The following is a 23,547-nucleotide window of genomic DNA, read 5'->3' on the forward strand; positions in this document are numbered from 1 at the left end:
ACATCTTGCCTGTAGCGTACACATTCATTAAAAGTAGTTGTGATATATCATAGATCAATGGAACAGAATAGAGAGCCCAGAAATAAATCCACCCATTTATGGTCAACTAACCTATGACAAAGGAAGCTAGAATATACAACGGATAAAATACAGTTTTTTTAATAAATGATGCTGGGAAAATTGGACAGCTCCATGTAAAAGAATGAAATTGAAATATTTTCTCACACCATATACAAAAGTAAACTCAAAATGGATTAAAGACCTGAGTGTAGGACTTCCCTGGTGGTCCAGTGGCTAAGACCCCTGGCTGTCAATGCAGGGGCTCTGGGTCTGATCCCCGGTCAGGGAACTAGATCCCACATGCTACAGCCAAGACCTGGCTGCTGCTGCTGCTAAGTCGCTTCAGTCGTGTCCGACTCTGTGCGAACCCATAGATGGCAGCCCACCAGGCTCTGCTGTCTCTGGGATTCTCCAGGCAAGAGCGCTGGAGCGGGTTGCCATTTCCTTCTCCAATGCATGAAAGTGAAAAGTGAAAGTGAAGTCACTCAGTCGTGTCCGACTCTTAGCGATCCCATGGACTGCAGCCCACCAGGCTCCTCCGTCCATGGGATTTTCCAGCCAAGAGTACTGGAGTGGGTTGCCATTGCCTTCTCCGAAGACCTGGAACAGCCAACTAAATAAATACCTCTTTTTAAAAAGATCTGAATGTAAGACTGGAAACCATTAAACCCGTATAATAAAACATAGGTGGAACACTCTTTGACATAAATCAGTGCAATCTTTTTTGGATCTGTCTCCTAAAACAAAGGGAAAAGGCCAAAAAATAAACAGATGGGATCCAATTAAGCTTAAAAACTTTTGCATAGCAAAGGAAACCATTGACAAAACTGAAAGACAGCCTATTGAATGGGAGAAAATATTTGCAAATAATAAGACTGATAAGGAATTGTTATCCAAAATGTATATAAAGCTCATACAACTCAACATCAAAAAAAGAGAAACAATCCAATTAAAAAATGGTCAGAAGATTTGAAGAGATATTCTCCCAAAGAAGACATGCGTACAAATGGCCAACAGGCACATGAAAAGATGCTCAACATCCCTATTCACTAGCAAAATACAAATCAAAACCACAATGAGAGTGTCAGAATGGCTATCATCAAAGAGAACACAAATAACAAATGTTGGTGAGGATGTGGAGAAAAGGGAGCCCTTGTACACTGTCGATGAGAATATAAATTGGTTCAGCCCCTGTGGAAAACAATATGAAGTTTCCGTAAAAAACTAAAAATAGAACTACCATATGACCCAGCAATTCCATTCCTGAGTATCCAAAGAAAACAGAAACACTAATTTGAGAAGATATTGTGTTGACCAAAATGTTTGTTTGGATTCTCCCATAAGATGTTACAAAAACCTGAACGAAATTTTTGGCCAGTCCAATACATGTATAGAATTCCCTGGCGGTCCAGGGGTTAGGATTCCTGTGCTTCCATTGCAGGGGCACAGGTTTGATCCCTGGTTGAGGAACAAAGATCCCGAAAGCCATGAAGCGCGGCCAAAAAAAATAGATCCCCACGCACCCTAATGTTTATGGCAGTACTATTTACAATAGCCAAGATATGGAAGCAACCTAAGCGCCTGTCAACAGGTGAACAGATAAAAAAGATGTTATATACATATACATACATTCATTCTAAAGAATCTACCTGCAATGTGGGAGACCTGGGTTCAATTACTGAGTTGGGAAGATTCCTTGGAGAAAGGCATGGCAACCCACTCTGGTATTCTTGCCTGGAGAATCCCCATGGACAGAGGAACCTAGTGGGCTACAGTCCATTGGGTCACAAAGAGTTGGGCACGACTGAGCGACTAAGCACAGCATAATAACTGTAAGTGGAGTATAATCTAAAAATTGTAAATCACTATGCTGTACACGTGATACTTATAAAATATTGTAAATCAACCATACCTTAATTTTTAAAAATAAAAGCAGTTGCAATAATGAATCTGAGAAAACCAGATTCAAGGCCTAAATAGATATCTGGCCAACATAGGACCACTGGGATATATGAAATATTTGACCAACCTGCCTCCTCTAACCATAATCCCCTCCAGACCCATACCCTGGCCCCTTCACCCACATTTCAAATCACTTTCGCAACTGGCTGGACCAATGTTTGCCTGATTGGTTGTTGGTTCCCTTTTGACTTAACAGGCAAGTTGGAGCCATTTCAATTCCATAGATTTAATCTACTGGTTTCTCCATTCTTACTAGTATGAGTGATCATGAATAACATCCACTAAAAGTATTTCTATTTTAATCATGCCTTATAGGCTTTCCAGTGGTTTCGGTTCAATCTGCTTCACTTCAACAAACGCTGATCAGTGACATGTGCCGCTGACCACAGAGTTTAACAGCACATGGACCCATGGTTTCTGTGCACAAGGAGCTCATAGGAGTCCCACAAGAGAGAGAAACTGAATGTACAGGTAACTGTTAACATAAATAGGAAATGATGCATTGCGAAGGAATGGTGCAAGCGCTGTGGAGCCTGGAGGAATGTGGATTTTCCACTTCACACCGATTGCTCTGAATTTCTGTCTGTGCCCCCTTGGAGGTTAGGGTCTTCCCAGACCCCCGGCCCCTTCTCCCCTGAGCCTGGGTTGAAAGAGCACCCACGCTTCTCTCACCTCCCTCCTCCTAACTCAGCTTTGGTTTTCCCCGTAGCCTGACCCCCCACTTCACTGTTCCTGTGTGTCACTGTCTGTCCTGCCAGCCTCCCCACAGCGGCCAGCATACCAGACTCATTCACTGAATCTCGGGCTGTGCTGCCAGGATGGGACATGCCCAGACCATTAGGAAAGTGATCTTGGCAACAGAACTCAAGAGCCAAGAAAAAGAGAGTGCAGTCCACACCCTTGAACTCGTCCTGCGGGAATGTGACTCCTGTGGCCCCTGGGGGTGGGACGGGGCAGGAGGGCACTGCCTCCGCTTTGGAAGCCCTGCGTGGGGCCCACAGCTCGGCTCACACGGTGAGTCTGTGCAGTTCAGTGCCCTCTACTCCCTGCGGCCTTGCAGCCTGGCGGGAGCTCATGTCAAAGAGCAACTTGTGGAGCCCTCTCACAGGGCAGGGATCATGCTGCTTCCTCCGTGGATCCAGCCCTTTATTCCTCTGAGAGGTTTTTGAATGAGCTTGTTTCCTACAGACGAGACAAGTGAAGCGAAGGAGTCACCTGTCTAGGATAGTAAGTAGCTGAGCCAGGATTGGAACCCAGGTCCTCTGATGGCAGAAACGCATTCAGAATCCATTGTGTGGGTGTGCCTCTGGGGCAGCACAGAGCCTGGGACAGGAGGGTGACAGATACGGCCTTGGAGACATACAGCCATCGTATTGTCGACAGTCCTAGAAACATGCCCATCATGTTGTTTCACCTAGAACAAGGGTGTTCGGTTTTCCTGAAGCGGCCTCCCAAGTCCTTGGTTCAATTCAACAGAAGTGCATCAGGGAACTACTCTGTGCAAGCTTCTGACACTCATTTTCTCTTGAGAACGGGGGATGGTGAGTGAAGCCCAAGAGGATGCCCTGAAGCCTCCAGTGTGGGGCCACTTAGAACTTGTAGGAGGGATCAGGCACCCTTCAGAGATCCCAACCTGATCGCTTATCACCTCTGTGACTCTGAGGAAATCACCTTGCCTCTCTGAGTGTCAGCTGTCTCATTCATAACAATTATCAGGAACCACGTAATAGCTGCTCAAGATTGTCTTGGTGTGATTTACATTAGTAACAATTGTAAGCACCTTGATGTCAAAGACTAAGAAATGACACTATGGACCATGGTCATTTTAGAGCCTAGAATAGTCTAAAGCTGTTTAAAAGGACATGGAAAATGTGCCCCCAAATAATATAGTTTTTTTTTAAAAAAATCTAGATACAAAAACTCTATTGATAATTTGATTTTAGAGGTATCATGAAGGAAATAGTCCAAAATGTTAAATGTTTGTCTACAAGTGATAGGACACCAGGATGAATGTTTTTTTCATTATACTTTCTTATATTTTCTGAATGTTCCACTAGGAGTTTTCATTGTTTTCACAATCAGACAAAACAGTGTTTATAAATGTGTTTATAAATAAAGGTATAAATTTTATACCTTATTGGTGAATTCTTTAACAGGAAGAGTACCGGTTAGAAGAGGGGGAAATCAGAGAAAAAGGTGAGGGGAGAAGAGAGAGCTCTCTTCCTGCTGGCAATTATTGAGCATCTGCTGTGTGCAGGCACTGTGTAGGGTGTGGATTGTGATAGTTGAGTGAGATCTCAAAGAACAAGGTGTTGCTGGGCAGATAGGATGGCATGTGCGAAGGCCCTGGGGTATGAAATAGGCATGGAGAACAGCTAGTAAGGCCTTTGATGGGGAGGAGAGAGCATGGTTGAGAGATGGGCAGGCTGAAAATGCCCTTGAGAGGGCCCTTTCAGCTGTATCAAGGGGTTCAGGCTGCATCCTGGGGACCCTGGAGTCACCGTGGGCTTTTTTGTTTCGGTTCAAACTTTTCTTGAGATAATTGTAGATTCATGTGCAGTTGTAAGAAGCAATACAGAGAGAGCCCTCACTCACTTTGCTCAGCTTTCCCCAATGGTGACATTTTGCCAAACTGTACAATAATATCACAACCAGATGTTGATGCAATCCACTGAAATTCAGATTTCCTCACTCACACTTTGTGTGTATGTGGTATGTAGTATGTGTATGTGCTTGTGTATAGTAAGTTCCACACAATTTTATCACCTGTGTAGATTCTGATATCCACCACCAGTCAGGACTCTGAACGTTTCCTACATCCCAGGGATCCCTCATGCTGCCTTTTTAGAAATACACCCACCTCCCTCCTGACCCTTTCCTGTACCATCCACCAGACCTGAGGACTGCTTCATTGTTCAGGGTGAGGAGGAGAACTGTGAGAAGAGCTCACAGGACTTGGGGTGGGCTGTGAGTCAGGGTGCCAAGCTTGGGGCTTGCTACGTGCATACAGTCAAAGCTATGGTTTTCCCAGTGTATGGTTTTTCATGTACGGATGTGGTAGTTGGACCAGAAAGAAGGCTGAGAGCTGAAGAACTGATGCTTTCGAATTGTGGTGCTGGAGAAGATTCTTGAGAATCTCTTGGGCAGCAGTGAGATCAAACCAGTCAGTCCTAAAGGAAATCAACCCTGAATGTTCATGGGACTGATACTAAAGCTGAAGCTCCAATACTCTGGCCACCTGATGCAAAGAGCCGACTCATTGGAAAAGACTCTGATGCTGGGAAAGATTGAGGGCAAGAGGAGAAGGGGGCAACAGAGGATGAGGTGCTTGCATGACATCACCAACTCAATGGACATGAGTTTGAGCAAACTCCAGGAGATGGGGAAGGACAGGGAAGCCTGGCATGCTGCAGTCCATGGGGTCGCAAAGAGTTGGACAGGACTGAGCAATCAAACAACAGGTTAGCCGTGGCAGACGGAATGTCCTAGAGAACAACGGGCTTACAAACCAGGGATGAGGAGACAAGTCTGAGCTGGAGGCTGAGACTGGGAGTCCCCACCTACCCTGGGTGAAGCTTAGAGTTTACTGGGGAGGCAGAGGAGTGTGAATAGGGAACAGAGGAAGAACCAAGAAGAGGAGCCCCATCCTTAACGTAAATCCCTGTTTTGGGTTTCTCCCCACCGCCAAAGGCCCACAGACTTGTTTTCCAGCAGCTACCTCCTGCCCCGGCCAAACCTGGCTCTTGCATAGGAAGCCCCGGGGAATCTCCTCAGGGCTCCCTCAGCCCACATAACCCCCTCCCTTTGTCTTCAGTGTGAGCCTCCGAGCCAGGCAAGGAATGTCCTTCTGCGCCGTAGACATCCTTAGCTGCGTCGGGCTCAGGCTCCTGATCGCATTGCTAAACCCGGCCCTGCACTGTGGAAAGACCTTAAAGATAACTGAATCCAAAGCCTTTAATTTACAAAAGAGGGAAGGGATTCTCAGAGGAGAGAGGCGATCTGCCGGAAGGGGGCTGTGCGTAGTCACCTCCAGAAACTGCTTTGCCCATCAGGAAAACCCCAGGAGAGGCAGATGAATGTTTCTGAACTCTTTCAATCATCAGTTTTCATTGAGCATCTATTAGGTACCAGGCAGCACTAGGCTCTCTGCATACGGGGAGGGATTCGGCGCGGACTCTACTGGGGACGGATAAAGACACCGAAGGGTTAAATTCCAGGAGTTCTGCGTGGGGGCAGGGGCGGGAGTGGGGAGTGTAGAGGAATCTCCCAGAGGAAAAGCCCGCTCCCCAGCTTCTTAGGCTCCGGAAACCCGGGCGAGAATAGTCTAGGAAGGGCTGCCCCGTTGGCGCGCAGCCTCCTCGGCACAGCCCCTCTGGCCCCGGGAGCGGTCGCTCTCGAATTACAACAAAAGGGGCCGGAGGCCGGGCCTGCTGCGGTGGCCGCCTTCAGGGAAGGGGGTGGGTCCGGGGAGGGATTTGCCGTCCGACGCTGGTTAAAAGTACCGGGAAAAGGGTTCAGGAGCCACTCCAGCCCACGGCTTCCTAAACTTGGGAGTTCGCTTTCTTCAACCACCGGAGAAGTCGTCGGCTCGGCCCCATCTGCTCGGGAAAGGGGCTCCGCGGCGACGGGCACAGAGAGGAGCCACCAGTGGAGAGCCTGGCCCAGCCGAGCAGTGCGCACCACTTCTGCCAAGTAAGCGCGCTGCCTGAGCCTCCCCCTCCCCGGGGCGGTTCGCGGGAAAGCGGAGGTCTGGGTGGGGTCTTCAGGATCCGCTCCCCACGGGCCGCCTCTCAGCAGTGCGTGGAGCACCCGAGACCTACGAGGGGGGCACACAGAGAGAAAGCTTGTTGCTCGGAGATGCGAGGACTTGCAGGCTAACGGGACCCACCCAGTCCCACCTCGCCTGAACCCGGTTAGCCCACGCAGCAGGCGCGCCCCCGGGAGCTGGCCGCTAGGTCCGTGGCTCGCCAGGGGCGCCTGCAACCAGGCAGGACAGAGCCAGTCGAGACCCGGTGCGGGCTAGGTGCCTAGGAGCGCGCAGCGTAGGGCCACGACACTGAGGGCTGCGCTGGTGCCTGGAATTCTGGCTTTTGAGGATGTGGAGCGCTCGAGGGACTGGGGGCGCACTGGGGCGTCCCCTGAGCTGTGGCTTTGGGTATGTGGAGCACACTGGGTTGGGATGCGGGTGTGCGAAGGTCGGGGGCTAGGGCGCAGCCTGAGAGCCCTAGCGTCGAATGCCTGGAATTGGTTTTCTCGTCAGCCTGCCAGAAAGGCTAGGCTGAGCTCTGGAGTGCGCGCTGAGTCCCCTGGGCAGAGAGGACCGCTCCGCGCCCCAGGTAGCCATTCCTGGCGCGTCTGGGTACCAGGAAACCCCTCCCGCCGTTATCACACGGAGGCTCTGGAGCGAAAAGCGCCAGCACAGACGAACCCATGGATGGTACACGCAGGATCGCCTTGGGGCTAATTCTGGTTTTATGCTGAAACTCCATCCCTCTTCAGTGCCCGCAACTTTTACGCAGGCGCTTTGGACACCTTCCTTCCCTCTACTCCCCCAACTCCTCGTCCCCCCGCCCCCCCCCCCACCCCACCTCTCCCTACCCGACCCGCCAAACCCTCATCTGGAGCGCTGTGGAGTAGCTGCCTGCAAGAGCAGTCGCTGTAAATCAGCGCCGGGATAGAAATGATTGGAAAAAACGGAGGAATTCCTTCCTCCTAGTCATCTCTCACCCGCCCCAGGAAAGACCACCGAAACACAGCGGGGGTGGGGTGAGGGGAGGCGGTTGAACACCACCCGGGAGGGCGCTGAACTTCTCCAGGCTAGGAAGCCTCAAGTCCGCGTGAGAAGAGAGGTAAGAATGAGATTCAGAAACACTCCCCACGTTAATTTCGTCCACTGAAATCTTGGAACTGCGCAGATCTTCAAATCGGTCCAGTGGATTCTTTTCTGTGCAAGAGAAAAGTGCTGAAGCTCAAGGCTACACACTGGGTTAGTGGGTGTGGAGACTTGAATCCAAAATTCCCACTCCAGGCTCCTGGCCTACCTCACGCTAGCCGGTCTGTCCGGGACCCTAAAAGACCATTTGTCACCCCTGGTGGAATTAGTTATTTATGGTGCATTATGTACTTAATGGTCAGGACTGGGGCTTAGGACGGAGATGAAGTGCTCACTTCCCCGGTCAGTTTCCAGATGAACGACGGACCCCCTGGACTCTTCCTTAGCTAAGTTGTTCCTTTCCCTCTGTCTTTTGTTCTGTTCCCCTTCCTGGTGCCTAGAATCCATCTCTGGACTAGCCATCAAATCCATAGTAAATTGGGCTTCCCCGGTGGCTCAGCGGTAAAGCATTTTCCTGCAATGCAGGAGTGGCAGGAGAAGTGAGCTTGATCCCTCTGTTGGGAAGATCCCCTGGAGGAGGGCATGGCAACCCCCTCCAGTACTCTTGCCTGGTGAATCCCATGGTGCATGTGTGCACATGCGCACCAGCATTTTTCTGTCTCTGATTTTTGTATTAAAAAAGTGATTTGGTCCAAGGCTGTTTAGTCGTTAAGTGGCAGAGTTGAATAGGAAACTTAGGTCTGAAGAGGAAGCATCCCCTTGTCGTTACAGTTGGCTGACATCTTGTTGCATGGCAGATGGGAAACTCTGTGGAGATGTTTTCATATGTCTCCTGTACTGCTGGCCTCTCCACTTGGCCTCTCCTGGCCTTTTCCTAAGGTTTTCCCTCTGACAGCTGTATGACCACTGTACAAGGGCCTTGTACATGAGACAGATTTTCTGTGCTTTGGGAGGTGACCATTAGTGAAGCTGTCTAGTATCCTAGAACATTCTACACTGTTTATTTAAAAATCATGTTTTTATTCTGAAAAATTCCAAATATAGACAATAATAGGGAAAGGGCCCCCATATACTTCTCACTCAGCTACGACTGTTATCCACATTTTGCCATGCATATTTGTCTATCCCTTTCCAATTTCTATTTCACAGAAGTTTTTTTTAAAGATTTATTTTTATTTATTTGGCTGTGCCAGGTCTTAGTTGCAACGTAGAAGCTCTTAATTAGAGCTTCTCAAGTGGCCCTAGTGGTAAAGAACCTGCCTGCCAGTGCAGATGATGTAAAAGACATGGGTCAGTTCCTGGGTCAGGAAGATCCCCTTGTGGAGAGCATAGCAATCCACTCCAGTATTCTCGCCTGGAGAATCCCATGGACAGAGGAGCCTGGCAGGCTACAGTCCATGGGGTCACAAATAGACATGACTGAAGCAACTTAACACGCACTCCTGAATGCATAAATGAGGGATGTAGGATCTAATTCCCTGACCAGGGACCGAACCTAGGCCCCCTACTTTGGGAGCATGGAGTCTTAGCTACTGGACCACCAGGGAAGTCCATAGTGGAAGTGTTTTAAAGCAAATCTCAGACATAAAATCCTGTCATCCCTGTGCATTTCAGTGTGACCTCTAAAAATATTAAATAACCAAGATAGGTTAAGAATAATTCATTGATATCATCTAATACCCAGTCCATCTAGTCTAGTCAAGGTTATGGTTTTTCCAGTGGTCGTGTATGGATGTGAGAGTTGGACTGTGAAGAAGGCTGAGCACCGAAGAATCGATGCTTTTAAACTGTGGTGTTGGAGAAGACTCTTGAGAGTCCCTTGGACTGCAAGGACATCCAACCAGTCCATTCTGAAGGAGATCAGCCCTGGGATTTCTTTGGAAGGAATGATGCTAAAGCTGAAACTCCAGTACTTTGGCCACCTCATGTGAAGAGTTGACTCATTGGAAAAGACTGTGATGCTGGGAGGGATTGGGGGCAGGAGGAGAAGGGGACAACAGAGGATGAGATGGCTGGATGGCATCACTGACTCGATGGATGTGAGTCTGAGTGAACTCTGGGAGATGGTGATGGACAGGGAGGCCTGGCGTGCTGCGATTCATGGGGTCGCAAAGAGTCGGACATGACTGAGCGACTGAACTGAACTGAATACCCAGTCCATGTTCAGTTTTCCCCCTAATTTCCACCCAAATGTCTTTTTACAGTTGATCTATGTTCTGTTGATTTCTATGATTTATGTTCAAATTATGTATTCTTCCTTTCAAACCACTTTTCTACCCCCTGTGTTATTTGATTCCCACAACTTCCCACTAAAGAATGAGGTGGGTTTTGTTGAATTCATTTTACAGTTGAGTGAGCTGGTCAACAGATAAGCTGTCCCGATGGCACAGTTGGTAACTGGCAGAGCCAAGACCTGACCCAGCGTCCTCCTTCCTGGGCAGCGGTGGTTCTGCTTCTCTGTGCTGCTCATGCAATATCAGCTGTTCTCTGACTCATTTATCCTGGCTCTTGCTTTATCCTGGGCTTATCACTTTCTATTCACCTGGTATCAGAAATCCCAGTGTAAACATTTAGTATTTGGCCATTTGGTGCTAGAGATAAATCAACGGCAAAGTCAGGAAGCCTGGGCTTATTTTCCAGCTTATGGGAAAGCAACTCACCTCTGGAGAACTCAGGGTGGCCCCCTCTGAATTAAGAGCCATCATCCTTCCCCTTCTCAGGCTCCTAGTTCCGAAAGCAGGATGAGTGAAATGACTGGAGCTGCAATTCCTGGAAGAGATAAACAGCCCACGAAGAAATTTCACTGAGAACAATTACCTCTCACTGATCATTGCCCAATTATTTTGGCTGCTGGCGTCTTTAGCTGGAGATGGCTAACTTCTATGGCAACAAAGAGGCTCCCCTCTGAAGTCCTTCATTTATGGACAACTTTGTTTATTCTGCCATTGTCTGATGAGGCTAGAGGACACCAGAACTTTGTACTTTTAGCATTTTCACTACTTGTGTTTATTTGCTTTGGAAAGGGGTAACGGGGAAGTCATGTTTACATCTTATTAATGAGATTCGTGAGTTGTAATTCTCCCTCCTTGGCTGGCTGTGTGGGAAAATGGGATCTCTTATTTCTTGATGCCTCGATTTTCTGCTGTCATATTCTTTGCCCTGAAATAGACATTGAATGAATAGACCTTCCACAAAACAGCCCATTAGGGACCGAGAAACTGGTTGCTCCAGTCCTGTTATTCAACATAAGAGCTCCAAAGGGACAGAGCATTACCTTTTAACCATGCTGTCTTCTGGCAGCTATGAATTCTCTTCCCTGTCAGCTAACAGACTGTCTCTGTAGGGACAGTAAGATTTCTAGGTGATTCCTTGTCAGCAGCTGCTGTAGCTTTCTTCCTTTTGCAGTTTTGGGAGCTTTAGGAGGTACAGGTGTCCTCTCCTGGGGCTGCTTGAGTTTAGGACCGTTTGCAATGACTATCGTTCATCTCCCTCTTGGAGAAGGGGATTATGATCAGTCTGCCTAGGAGTGTCACACAGGTCCATCCGGACCCCGGGGGTCCTGAGGCCTTGGATGAAGTAGCTGCAGCCTGTCCTGCTCCAGACCCAGAGAGCCATCAGGACTAACCATCATGAGCCAGCAAAGGGAGAGCCACGTGGATACCCAGAGTCACAGATCCGCAACAATGCACTACTTACCTTCTAAGTCTCTGCCCTGTCTCAGTCAAAGTGAGTCTTCAGATCGTCTCATCCCAGTCATTCCAGCTGTCCTTTTGCAGGAGATGCATGTGATGGGCAGGGAGCACAGGATGTCCAGCCAGGTGTGCTGGCCAGTCTTCCCCTGCCACCTGTATCAGAGACATCTTTAGGCATCAGAACCAGCCTTTCAGAACGGGTTCTTGTTCCAGGGTGATAAAGCATGATGGTGACAGTTTGGATATGATGTCTGTCTGAGATGAATGGATAAAGAAGTGGTACATATACTCAATGGAATATGAAGTGAAGTGAAGTTGCTCAGTAGTGTCTGACTCTTTGTGACCCCATAGACTGTAGCCTATCAGGCTCCTCTGTCCATGGGATTTTCCGGGCAAGAGTGCTGGAGTGGATTGCCATTTCCTTCTCCAAGGGATCTTCCCGACCCAGGAATCGAACCCGGGTCTCCTGCTTTGCAGGCAGATGCTTTACCGTCTGAGCCACCAGGGAAGCTTACATACCCGTAAAAAGGAGTGAAAATTTCCTTTAAAAAGGAACTTTTTATCCATAAAAAGTCTGTTAGTTCTAGTGAGCTGAATGAACCTAGAACCTGTGTCGAAGAGTGAAGTAAGGCAGGAAACACACCTATGAATACACCTCTATTGTATATATTAGGGCTTCCCAAGTGGCGCTAGTGATAAAGAGCCTGCTTGTCAGTGCTGGAGATATAAGAGACACAGATTCGATCCCTGGGTTGGGAATATCCCCTGGAGAAGGTAATGGCAATACATTCTATTATTCTGACCTGGAGTATCCCATGGACAGAGGAGCCTGGTCAGCTAGAGTCCATAGGGTCACAAAGAGTTGGACGTGACTAAAGCAACTTGGCACTCATGCTTTGTATATTAATGCATTAACATACCAGAGGTTCCTTGCAGAGGACCCAGACTCCAGCTGTAGCCACCACATAGATTTATGTGAGAAAAATAACATGAATGAAGTCTGTTTAACAAAAAAAGTCTGTCCAGAGTTTTAAAAACTACCACTTTCCTTGACAAAAACAATATACCCAGATAAGTGTGTACAGCAAATAAGGGTAGAGAGTGAGAATGAACTCAGCAGAGGTGAGGATGTAATTAGGATCACAGTTAATAAGTTCTCCTGGCCCAAGGCTTTTTGATCCATTCGCTTGAAATACCTTTAATATTATATTATAACAGCTTCCCTGGGGACTCCATCAGTAAAGAATACACCTGCAATGCAGGAGACCTGGTTCAATCCCCAGGTTGGGAAAATCCTCTGATGAAGGAAATGGCAACCCACTCAAGTATTCTTGCCTGGGAAATCCCATGGACAGAGGAACCTGGTGGGCTCTGGAGTGGAACCCATGGAGTCCGTGGAGTGGAAGAGTTGGACATGACTTAGCAACTAAACCACCATGACGTTATAATATCATACACGAGTGATGATACATTTCTTTTTAGTTTTTTCTGTTGGGATCTGTCAGACGAGCAGACGCAGCTGGCCTGGGGCTGACCCACGTCAGTGGTTCCCAGATGTCTTCCTTGATGCATTGCCAACACAATGCTGAGAGCATCTTCTGAGAAAATACTGCTGCTTTCCTATAAAGCTTGTGCTTTATGAGACGGAGAAGGCAATGGCACCCCACTCCAGTCTTCTTGCCTGGAGAATCCCATGGATGGAGGAGCCTGGCAGGCTGCAGTCCATGGGGTCGCTAAAAGTTGGACACGACTGAGCAACTTCACTTTCACTTTTCACTTTCCTCCTTTGGAGAAGGAAATGGCAAAGCACTCCCGTGTTCTTGCCTGGAGAATCCCAGGGACAGGGGAACCGGGTGGGCTGCCGTCTATGGGGTCACACAGAGTCGGACGCGACTGAAGCGACTTAGTAGCAGCAGCAGCTTTACGAGAAGTTAACTTCTGTTGATGACTTGCAAACAGCTTACTTTTGCTCAGACAGTTTCTTTATACTGTATTCTTGAACTTGGATCCATGAGCTTCCCCCATCCCCAGCCCTGTCCCTGGACATGCATGTCCTGGGATAAACACAGCACAGCTTTCCAGATGCCTGCATGACTCACGACCTAGTGAGAAAGATGTTTCTCTAAATATAAAGCTCTTCTGAAACAAACACAAATATAAATTTGAGTAAAATACCTTTTAAAAGTACCTCTTCCAGAAGAATAGTGAACGTAAGTGAAATGGCACCAAGCCGAAGTATACAAATGGATGAGCATTCGTTTTCATTTTTATTCTGGTAAAATATACATAACATAAAACTCACCACTGTAACCATTTTTAAGTGTACCGTTCAGTGGTATTGCATGCATTCACATTGTTGTACAACCATCACCACCATCTGTTCCAGAATTTTTTTCATCTTCCAAAAATGAAAGTCGGTATGCATTAAACACCGACTCCCCCCTTCTCTCATCACCCTGGCAAGCACCATCCTACTTTCTGTCTCTATGATTTTAATTACTCTTTGTTGTTGTTGTTCCCTATGTCTTGTCCAACACTTTGCGACTCCGTGGACTGCAGCATGCCAGGCTCCTCTGTCCTTCACTATCTCTTGGAGTTTGTGCAAACTCATGTCCATTGGATTAATTAATTAATTACTCTAAATACCTCATATAAATGGAATCATACACTATTTGTCTTTTTGTGACTCACTTATTTCACTTAACACAGCTGTGGTCCCCAACCTTTTTGGCACAAGGGACCAGTTTCATGGAAGACCAATTTTCCCATGGTCCAGTGGAGGAGAGGGATGGTTTGGGGATGACTCAAGCACATTACACTAAGCACATTACATTTATTGGGCAATTTATTTCATTATTATTACCTTGTGATACATAATGAAATAATTATACAACTCACCATAATGTGGAATCAGTGGGAGCTCTGAGCTAGTTTTCCTGCAACCGGCTGGTCCTATCTGAGGGTGATGGGAGATGGTGGCAACCACTCCCCAGCAGCGCTAGCATCACCACTTCAGCTCCACCTCAGATCATCAGACATTAGATTCTCATAAGGAGCATTTAGCCTAGATCCGTCACATGCTCAGTTCACAGTAGGATGCAGGCTTCTATGAGAATCTAATGGCACCACTGATCTGACAGGAGGCGGAGCTCAAGTGGTAACGTGAGCAGTGGCGAGTGGCTATAAATACAGATGAAGCTTTGCTTGCTTCTCCACTACTCATCTCCTGCTCTGTTGCTGGGAGAGCAGGGGTGAGGGGGTTGGGATAGTGGTCCCCTTACTTAACATATTGTCTTCAACTTTTATCTGTGTTGTGACATGTGCCTGAATTTCCTTCCTTGTTAAGACTGAATGAAATTCCATTGTGTGTATATGCTATATTGGGTTTATCCATTCACGTGTCCACTTGGGTGGCTTCCATTTTTGGTTATTGGGAATATGCTGCTACAGGGGTTTCCCAGGTGTGCTAATGGTAAAGAACCTGCCTGCCAATGGAGGAGACGTAAGAGATGTGGGTTCAATCCCTGGGTCAGGAAGATCCCCTGGAGGAAGGCATGGCAACCCACTCCAGTATTCTTGCCTGAAGAATCCTATGGACAGAGAAGCCTGGTAGGCTACAGTCCTTGGGGACGCCAAAAGTTGGACCCAACTGAAGCAGTACATGCATGCATGCTAATACATGCATGCTGCTATGAATGTAGGTGTACAAATACCTGTCGTGGATGAATTTTACAAGATGAACATACCCTTGTAATGACCACCTAGATCAAGAATAGGACATTACCCAGAGTGTATGGATTTAAAGATAAAGTAGGAGAAATCAATACATTTCATGTCTGTGTGTCGCTGCTTCCACTGCACCTCATTTTGTCTACCATGAGACTGTTAAGAAGAGAAGTTTGAAAACACAGTTTATAATCTGAGAGGCAGCAAGATTAGTTGTGAGATTTAAGCAACTTCTTTCCTTTAAATGTCTGCAGAAGATGATACAACATATTTGGGGTTTGCAGTTACAGCTGTATTAGGGCATCACCAGTAAACATCATTCTTCCAGGCTCTCCCTGGGCCAAGGGGGTTTGCATTCACCTGGAAAACTCCTGGGGCTTCCCTGGTGACTCCGACAGTAAAGAGTCTGCCTGCAATGCAAGAGAGCTGGGTTCGATCCCTGGGGTGGGAAGATCCCTTAAAGAAAGGAATGGCAACGCTCCAGTATTCTTTTGGGACTTCTCTGGTGGCTCACACAGTAAAGAATCTGCCTGCAATGTGGCAGTGTGCTGTGGTTAGTCGCTCAGTCCGACTCTTGGCGACCCCATGGGACTGTAGCCCACCAGGCTCCTCTGTCCATGGGATTCTCCAGCAAAAATACTGGAGTGGGTTGCCAGTTTCTTCTCCAGCAATGTGGCAGACCCAGTTTCAATTCCTGGGTCGTGATGATCCCCTGGAGAAGGAGCTGGCAACACACTTCTTGCCTGGAGAATCCCACGGACAGAGGAACTTGTGGGCTACAGTCCATGGGATCACAAAGAGTTGGACATGACTGAGAACTCCTGCTTTTTTATCACCTTCTGTTAGACCATGAGTTTTAAGCCTTGAGTGAAAAATTCTCAAGGGAAAAATTCCTGCCTGCCTTCCTCCTTCCATTCCCACCTGGTCCCCTCCTGATTTCTTTCTACATTTTTGGCTGTGCTAGATCTTCACTGCAGGGCACAGGCTTCTCTAGTTGGGGCACTCAAGCTTTGTTGCCCCGAGGACATGGGATCTTAGTTCCTTGACCAGGCATCGAATCCTCATCCCCTGTGTTGGAAGACAGATTCCTTACCCCTGGACCACCAGGGAAGTCTCTGGTCCCCTCTGTTATTAACTAAAATGATTTAGGAGTGACATCCTAGTTGCCAGAGACTCTGCCAGTCTCTGTAAGAGACAAATATGAGTAAGACATGATATTTGACCTGTGCATTTAAAAATAAGTCATCAGTCAAGAATGATATTCTGAATCCTGGCAGCTGACTCCATGGTGCCCACCTCATGCCAACAGCAGCCTCAGAGCAGAGCCAGAGAATGTGTGGAGTTTGGGCTTGTTGCATCTCACAAAGAGGGTAAGATTACCTGTCAGGTGATCTGGAATTGCTCTAGCATGCCTGTAACCAAATTGTAAGAATAATTTTAAAAAGCAAACTTTTGAGCTGCCTTGAATTCAGATGCACTGTCTGAGAGCACTCTGCTAACCTTGAGGTTTAGGGACCATTTTAATGATTTAAAAAGAAAAAAAAAATTGGACATCAGTGAACCCCATGAGGTCTCTAATCCTTTCCAGTGGCACTGTTAATATTCTCAAATTGATGTTCTCCAGGCTCTCAAAGCCACACCCACCTCCCACCCCACTATCAACCCCCTGTATAATCTGTTACCCCATCATCATAATGTTGCATTCTGATGGTACCCTGTGCGCGCATACTAAGTCACTTCGGTTGTGTCTGACTCTGCGGCCCTATGGACCATAGCCCGCCAGGCTCCTCTGTCCATGGGATTCTTTGACAAGAATGTTCGAGTGGATTGCCATGCTCTCCTCTAGGGGACCTTCCCCATCCAGGGATCGAACCCTCATCTCTTAGGTCTCCTGCATTGGCAGGGGGGCTCTTTACCACTAGCTCTACCTGGGAAACCCCTGGCTGCTTCTTTGCCTGGAGAGTTGCTAGTTTCCCAGCTGGCCTCCTTTCCCTTGCTCTTAACCCGTGGGAAGTCATTCTTTATGCAATAGGCACACTGATCTTTCTAGAGCAGAGGTGGGTAAACTTTTTCTCTAAGAGTCAGATACCAAATTTTTCAGACTTAACAGGTCCATTCGATCTTTGTCACAACTGGTCAACTTAGCTGTTTTCATGGGAAAGCAGCCATATAAACAAGAAATGAGAGCATGGCTGTGTGCCAAGACTTTTATTTCCAAAAACGTCACAGATTTGGCCCACACGCTGTTGTTTGCTGACTCTGCTTTTAATCACAGATCCACCCTCCCTCACCCTCCTGCTTACATTTTGTTGGCTTCTGATCCCCAAAAGGAAAACTCAGCTTGTTAGTATGACATTCAAGTTTCCTCATGGTCCTCTGCTTGTTTCTCCAAGCTCACCTCTTCTACCTCCCCTCACCCTACCCACTATCCCAGCCCTTCCACTTTTCATCTTGCAATTCTGAACCCCACATGGCTGTCAGAACCCCCTGTGTTATTTCACACCTGCCTGGAATGATCTCCCTTCCCCACCATCAACCTGTCAAAAACTACCTCTTCCCTTCAAAACCTGCCTGGATGTCAACTGTTGAACTCTTTGCCCGTTCCTCATCTCCAACTGTAATCACTGTCTTTTCAGTTCTATTTCTGTGCTTGCTTCTCTAAATATACTGTGAACTCCTTGAAAGCAGAACCCACATCAAGATTCATCTTTGAATCTCGGTGTCTAATACAATGCCTGCCAGGTAACAGATGCTTAGTAGATAGATATTACTAAACTGACATGTCAGTTAAGTAGATTCTTTTTTAAAGAGTTTAATTGAGATGCAATTCACATGCTATAAAGTTCACCCATTTAAAGTGTTCAAGTCAGTGGAGCTTGGCATATTCACAGATATACACAACCATCACAAAGAGAAAACTGTATGTATTAGCCATATCCTGTTCCCCCCATCCCCTTACACCCACCCCTGAATAGCCACTAATCTATTTTCTGTCTCTCTATTACCAATTCTGGATATTTCACTTCAAGGATTCATGTAATATATGGTATTGTCTAGCTTCCTTTAGTTCATGTGATGTTTTGAAGTTTCATTCATGTGATGGCATGCATCCATACTTTGTTCCTTTTTCTGACCCAATAATAATATTCCACTGTGAGCATACACCCTTATTTTGTTTATCCATTTACTGTTGATGGACATTTGGGTTGTTTCTACCTTTTGGTGATAATGAACAGCACTGTTTTAAATATTTGTGTGCAAATTTCTGTGTTAACATCTGTTTTCAGTCCTCTTGGGTATATAAGTAGGAGTGGAAATGCTGGGTCATATGGTAATACTTTGTTAAACTTTCTGAGGAATTGTCAATCTCTTTTCCACAGTGGCTGCACCATTTTATATCTGTACAGCAATGAGGCTGCCGGTTTCTCCACATCTTCACCAACACCTACTTTTCTCCACTTAAAAAAAATTATAGCCATCCTAGTGGGTGTGAAGTGGTACTTCATTGTGGTTTTTGTTTGCATTCCCCTAATGACTAATGATATTGAGCATCTTTCCATGTGCTTGTCAGTTACTTGTATGTCTCTTCAGGGAAATGCCTAGTCAAGTCCTGGGTCCATTTTTAAATCAGATTGCTTGTCTTTTTGTTATTGAATTTTAGGAGTTTATATATCCTGGATACTAGATCTTTCTCAGATACATGATTTACAAATATTTTGTCCTATTTGTGGATTTTCTTTTCACTTTGTTGTTATTTCTTTTTCTCAATTCACATCACATTTACTCAGTATTTATTCTGTGCTGGACACAGAGGACCTGGGGATGTATCTACCCTCCAAGGGGTTCACAGTCTTAGGAGGGAAACAGATAATCAATTAGTACCCCCTTTTTTGTGGCCTTCCCAGGTGTCACTAGTGGTAAAGAACCTGCCTGCCAATGCAGGGGACATAAAAGATGCAGGTTTGATCCCTGGCTCGGGAAGATCCCCTGGAGGAGGGCACAGCAAACCAATACAGTATTCTTGTCTGGAGAATCCCATGGACAGAGGAGACTAGAGGGCTATGGTCCATAGGGTTACAAAGAGATGTGACTCAGCACACACGCACACCCTTTATTCTACCCCCATTGCTGCTGCTCTGGTTCATGAAGCATCATGATAGCGTCTTTTTAAAAAAATATTCTTGATTTATTTATGGCTGCGCTGGGTCCTTGTTGTGGCATACAGACTCCTCTGTGCCGCGTGTGGGTTTCTTCTAGTTGCGTCGAGCATGGCTACTCTCTAATTGTGGCGCACAGGCTTCGCGTTGCAGCGGCTTCTCTTTTGCAGAGCACAGGGTGCGTGGGCTTCAGCAGCTGTGGCACGGGGCGTAGTTGCCCCACGGCCTATGGAATCTCAGTTCCCAGACGAGGGACTGGCAGGTAAATTCTTAACTGGACCACCAGGGAAGTCCCCTTGATAGTGTCTTCTGATGCACTGACATTAGAAATTGATCAGTTCTAAAAGTAGCTGAGAAAGTCAGCCTCCCTCAGTAAGAGCAAGAACTTGTAACTCTCTGCGTAAATACTCTGTGGATGTCAGTTTCTTGACACAGTGCCAGCTGGCGCTGTGAGCTGAGCCTGGCCGGTTTTGGTGAGGTGGCAGTTGGTACCTGCTGCTATTACTCACTGGACTTCTGGAAGGGAGCCAGTGTTTCTATGGACAGGAGGATCCCAGATCATGGGCTCTTGACAAACTTGAGGACAGAACTCGTGTGCCCTCCCCTGAGCCACCAGACGTTTCTAGACAGGCCAGAGATGTGGCCCTGGCCTCTATACCAGCTGTTCCTTCCTTCCCTGGGCCCTGGGGTCTATTTCTCATCTAAGGGACTCAGGCGTGACAAAGTGACTGTTGGATCAGGTTGCATTGCTTGGAAGGGAGCTTGACCTGGAAGCTTCTGGAGACACAGAAGGTGTTTAAAGCCACAGTTGAGTCCTGCTGTGACTGTCACTCCCTGAAGCATGCACGTGTGAGGCACGCGTGTGAAGCTACTTAGCTTCACTTGTATCCGACTCTGTGCAACCCCATGGACTGTAGCCCATCAGGCTTCTCTGTCCATGGGCTTCTCCAAGCAAGAATACTGGAGTGGGTGGCCATGTCCTCCTCCAGGGGATCTTCCCGACCCAGGGATCGAACCTGCATCTCTTATGTCTTCTGCATTGGCAGGCGGGTTCTTTAGTACTAGCGCCATCTGGGAAGCCCTCCAAGGCATGGGCTTGGGGAGTATGTCACTTAAGACCTGAGCTCCTTAGCTGTTTTTAAAAAATTATTTGCTTTTGACTGCACTGAGTCTTCATTGGTGTGTGAGGGCCTTCTCTAGTTGTGGCAAGTGGGGGCTACTCTAGTTCTGGTGTGCGGGCTTCTCCTCGCAGTGGCTTCTCTTGTTGCAGAGCACAGCTCTAGGGCACTAGGGTCCAGCAGTTGTGGCTCATGGCCTTACTTGCTCTGCAGTGTGTCCGAATCTTCCTGGAGCAAGGATCGAACTCAAATCCCCTGCATTAGCAGGTAGATTCTTAACCACCAGACCACCAGAGAAGTCCCTCCTTAGCCATTTTGAGGGTCCATCTCTTAGAAAAACTAGTTTGAGGACTTCCCTGGTGGTACAGTGGTTAGAACTCTGTGCTTCCTCTGCTGGGGGCCTGAGTTCCATCCTTGGTTGGGGAACTAAAATCCCACAAGCTGTTCGGTGTGGCCAAAAAAAAAAAAGATTTAAAGAAAAGCTGGTGTGTACACTCCCTCCATGCCAGGACTCCCCCTACTCACCTACCCCTCACCCCAGTGGGCTCTTCTTACTCGCAGCTGTCCAAGCCCCTCTTTACCATAGTGTCTGTGCCCAGACTAGTTCTCCAGAGATTTGCATGCAGTCGCCCCATCCCCCACTACGCTTCCTCCCCTGGAAAAAAGACTTATTTGCAGTGATTGGATTACTTGCCAAATTTGCACCCTATCCTGGCCTGACCTCTGTTCTCTCTTGCCTACCTTTTATGGATCTTAATACCTCCTTCAAAGTGGCACGGAAATTCAGACCACTTTGGCTACTTAACTGTTAGCTCTGAGAAAGGGTGTCTGAGAGTGTGTCTGTGTTGGAAGTCGGGGGGAGGTGGGAAGATGGTTAAAACCTATTACCCAAGTGCTGTGTTAAGAGTGTTCAGAGGGTGGGAATTCCCTGGTCTGGGTTTGATCCCTGGTTGGGGAACTAACAGCCTGCAAGCCCAAGCCTCATGGTGTGACCAAAAACAGAAATAGAAAAAAGAGTGGTCGACGGGTGAAGTGACGGCCCTCCTAGAATTTTTCCAGGTTGTCGCTGATTTTGTAACTGTAATAGTGACCACTCATTTAGCACTGGCTCTGAGCCAGTCACTGACTGTCCTGGGCACTTGATACTTCTTATGGAACCCACTGAAACCCCTCAGGGGTTTGCAGAAGCCAGATGTGAATCTGGGATGACTCTCAGGTGCCAGCACCGTGCTCTTTGCATCACTATATGTTATACAGTGGGCTTCCCAGGTGGTGCTAATGGTAAAGAATCCACCTGCCAATGCAGGAAAAACTAGAAATGTGGGTTCGATCTCTGAGTTGGGAAGATCCCCTGGAAAAGGAAATGGCAACCCCTTCCAGTATTTTTGCCTGGAGAATCCCATGGACAGGTGAGCCTGGCGGGCTACAGTCCATGCGGTCACAAAGAGTAGGACATGACTGAACACACATGGGAAAAAGAAAAAAATTACCCTGTAGTCCAATGGCAGCCCACTCCAGTATTCTTGCCTAGAGAATCCTGTGGACAGAGGAGACTGGTGGGCTGCTGTGCATAGGGTCGCACAGAGTCGGACATGACTGAAACAACTTAGCATGCTTGCATACATTGGAGGAGGAAATGGCAACCCACTCCACTATTCTTGCCTGGAGAATTATGAGGATGGAGGAGCCTGGTAGGCTGCCGTCTATGGGGTTGCACAGGGTCGGACACGATTGAAGTGACGTAGCAGCAGCAACAGCAGTCAAATCATATCTCCATTTTTTTAGGGGCTGATGGGGGGTGGCTAACTTGAATTTGATGGTCATCCCCGCCTTACCCCGCTTCCTCTGCCTTCAAGCAGCAGCACTGATTTTGGATCTCCTTTGCCCCTTTGTAGGGGGAGGGAAACAATGGAAATAGTGACAGACTTTATTTTCTTGGGCTCAAAAATCACTGCAGATGGTGACTGCAGCCATGAAATTAAAAGATGCTTGCTCCTTCTAAGTAAAGCTATGACAGACCTAGACAGCATATTGAAACGCAGAGACATTACTTTGCCAGCAAAGGTCCATCTAGTCAAAGCTATGGTTTTTTCCAGTAGTTATGTATGGATGTGAGGGTTGGACCATAGACAAGGCTGAGTGCCAAAGAATTGATGCTTTTGGACTGTGGTGTTGGAGAAGACTCTTGAGAGTCCCTTGGACTGCAAGGAGATCCAATCAGTCCATTCTAAAGGAAATCAGTCCTTAATATTCATTAGAAGGACTGATGCTGAAGCTGAAGACCTGATACTTTGGCCACCTAATGGGAAGAACCAACTCATTAGAAAAGACCCTGATGATGGGACACATTGAAGGCGGGAGGAGAAGGGGATGACAGAGGACGAGTGTTTGAATGGCATCACCAACTCAATGGACAAATTTGAGCAAACTCCAGGAGATGGTAAAAGACAGGGAAGTCTGGCATGCTGCAGTCCATGGAGTCGCAAAGAGTCAGACACAACTGAGCGACTGAACAACAGCAACTGCCCCTTCTTTATGGGCTACAATCTGTAGAGATAAGATGTGTCTCTTAGGGCTTCCCTGGTAGTCCAGTGGTTAAGAATCTGTCTGCCAATGCAGGGGACATGGGTTCGACCCCTGGTCCAGGAAGATCCCATATACCTCAGGGCAACTAAGCCTGTGTGCCAGAACTACTAAGCCAGTACTCTAGAGCCTGTGCTCTGCAACAAAAGAAGCCACTGCAAGGAAAAGCCCACTTGCTGCAACTAAAGAAAGCCAGCCATGAAGACCCAGCACAGCCCAAAATAAATAAATTAATTAAAAGATGTGTCTCTTACAGACACTATATATTTGGCTTTCCTTTTCTGATTCCATCTGACAGTCTCCAGTGGTTCATTTTAAAGTGTTTGAAATTGTACCTTCATCCCCCCCAGGAAGCAGCCTGGTCAGAATGAGATTCCACCCAGGGCCGGAGATGGACTGTGGGGCACCCCAATCGG

The 23,547-nt window shown here is 47.4% G+C and overlaps 1 protein-coding gene across 1 annotated transcript in view; it reads left to right on the forward strand.

The window, feature by feature from the left end:
- The first annotated feature begins 6,262 nt into the window (after positions 1–6,262).
- Positions 6,263–23,547, forward strand: part of LOXL2 (lysyl oxidase like 2) — a 114,042-nt gene continuing 96,757 nt past the window's right edge. Inside the window, exon 1 of the mRNA XM_069574004.1 lies at positions 6,263–6,714. The gene's annotated coding sequence lies outside the window, so the exon portion shown is untranslated. The remainder of the gene's footprint in view (positions 6,715–23,547) is intronic.

Source organism: Ovis canadensis, chromosome 2, assembly GCF_042477335.2.
Source record: "Ovis canadensis isolate MfBH-ARS-UI-01 breed Bighorn chromosome 2, ARS-UI_OviCan_v2, whole genome shotgun sequence".
NCBI lineage: Eukaryota > Metazoa > Chordata > Mammalia > Artiodactyla > Bovidae > Ovis > Ovis canadensis.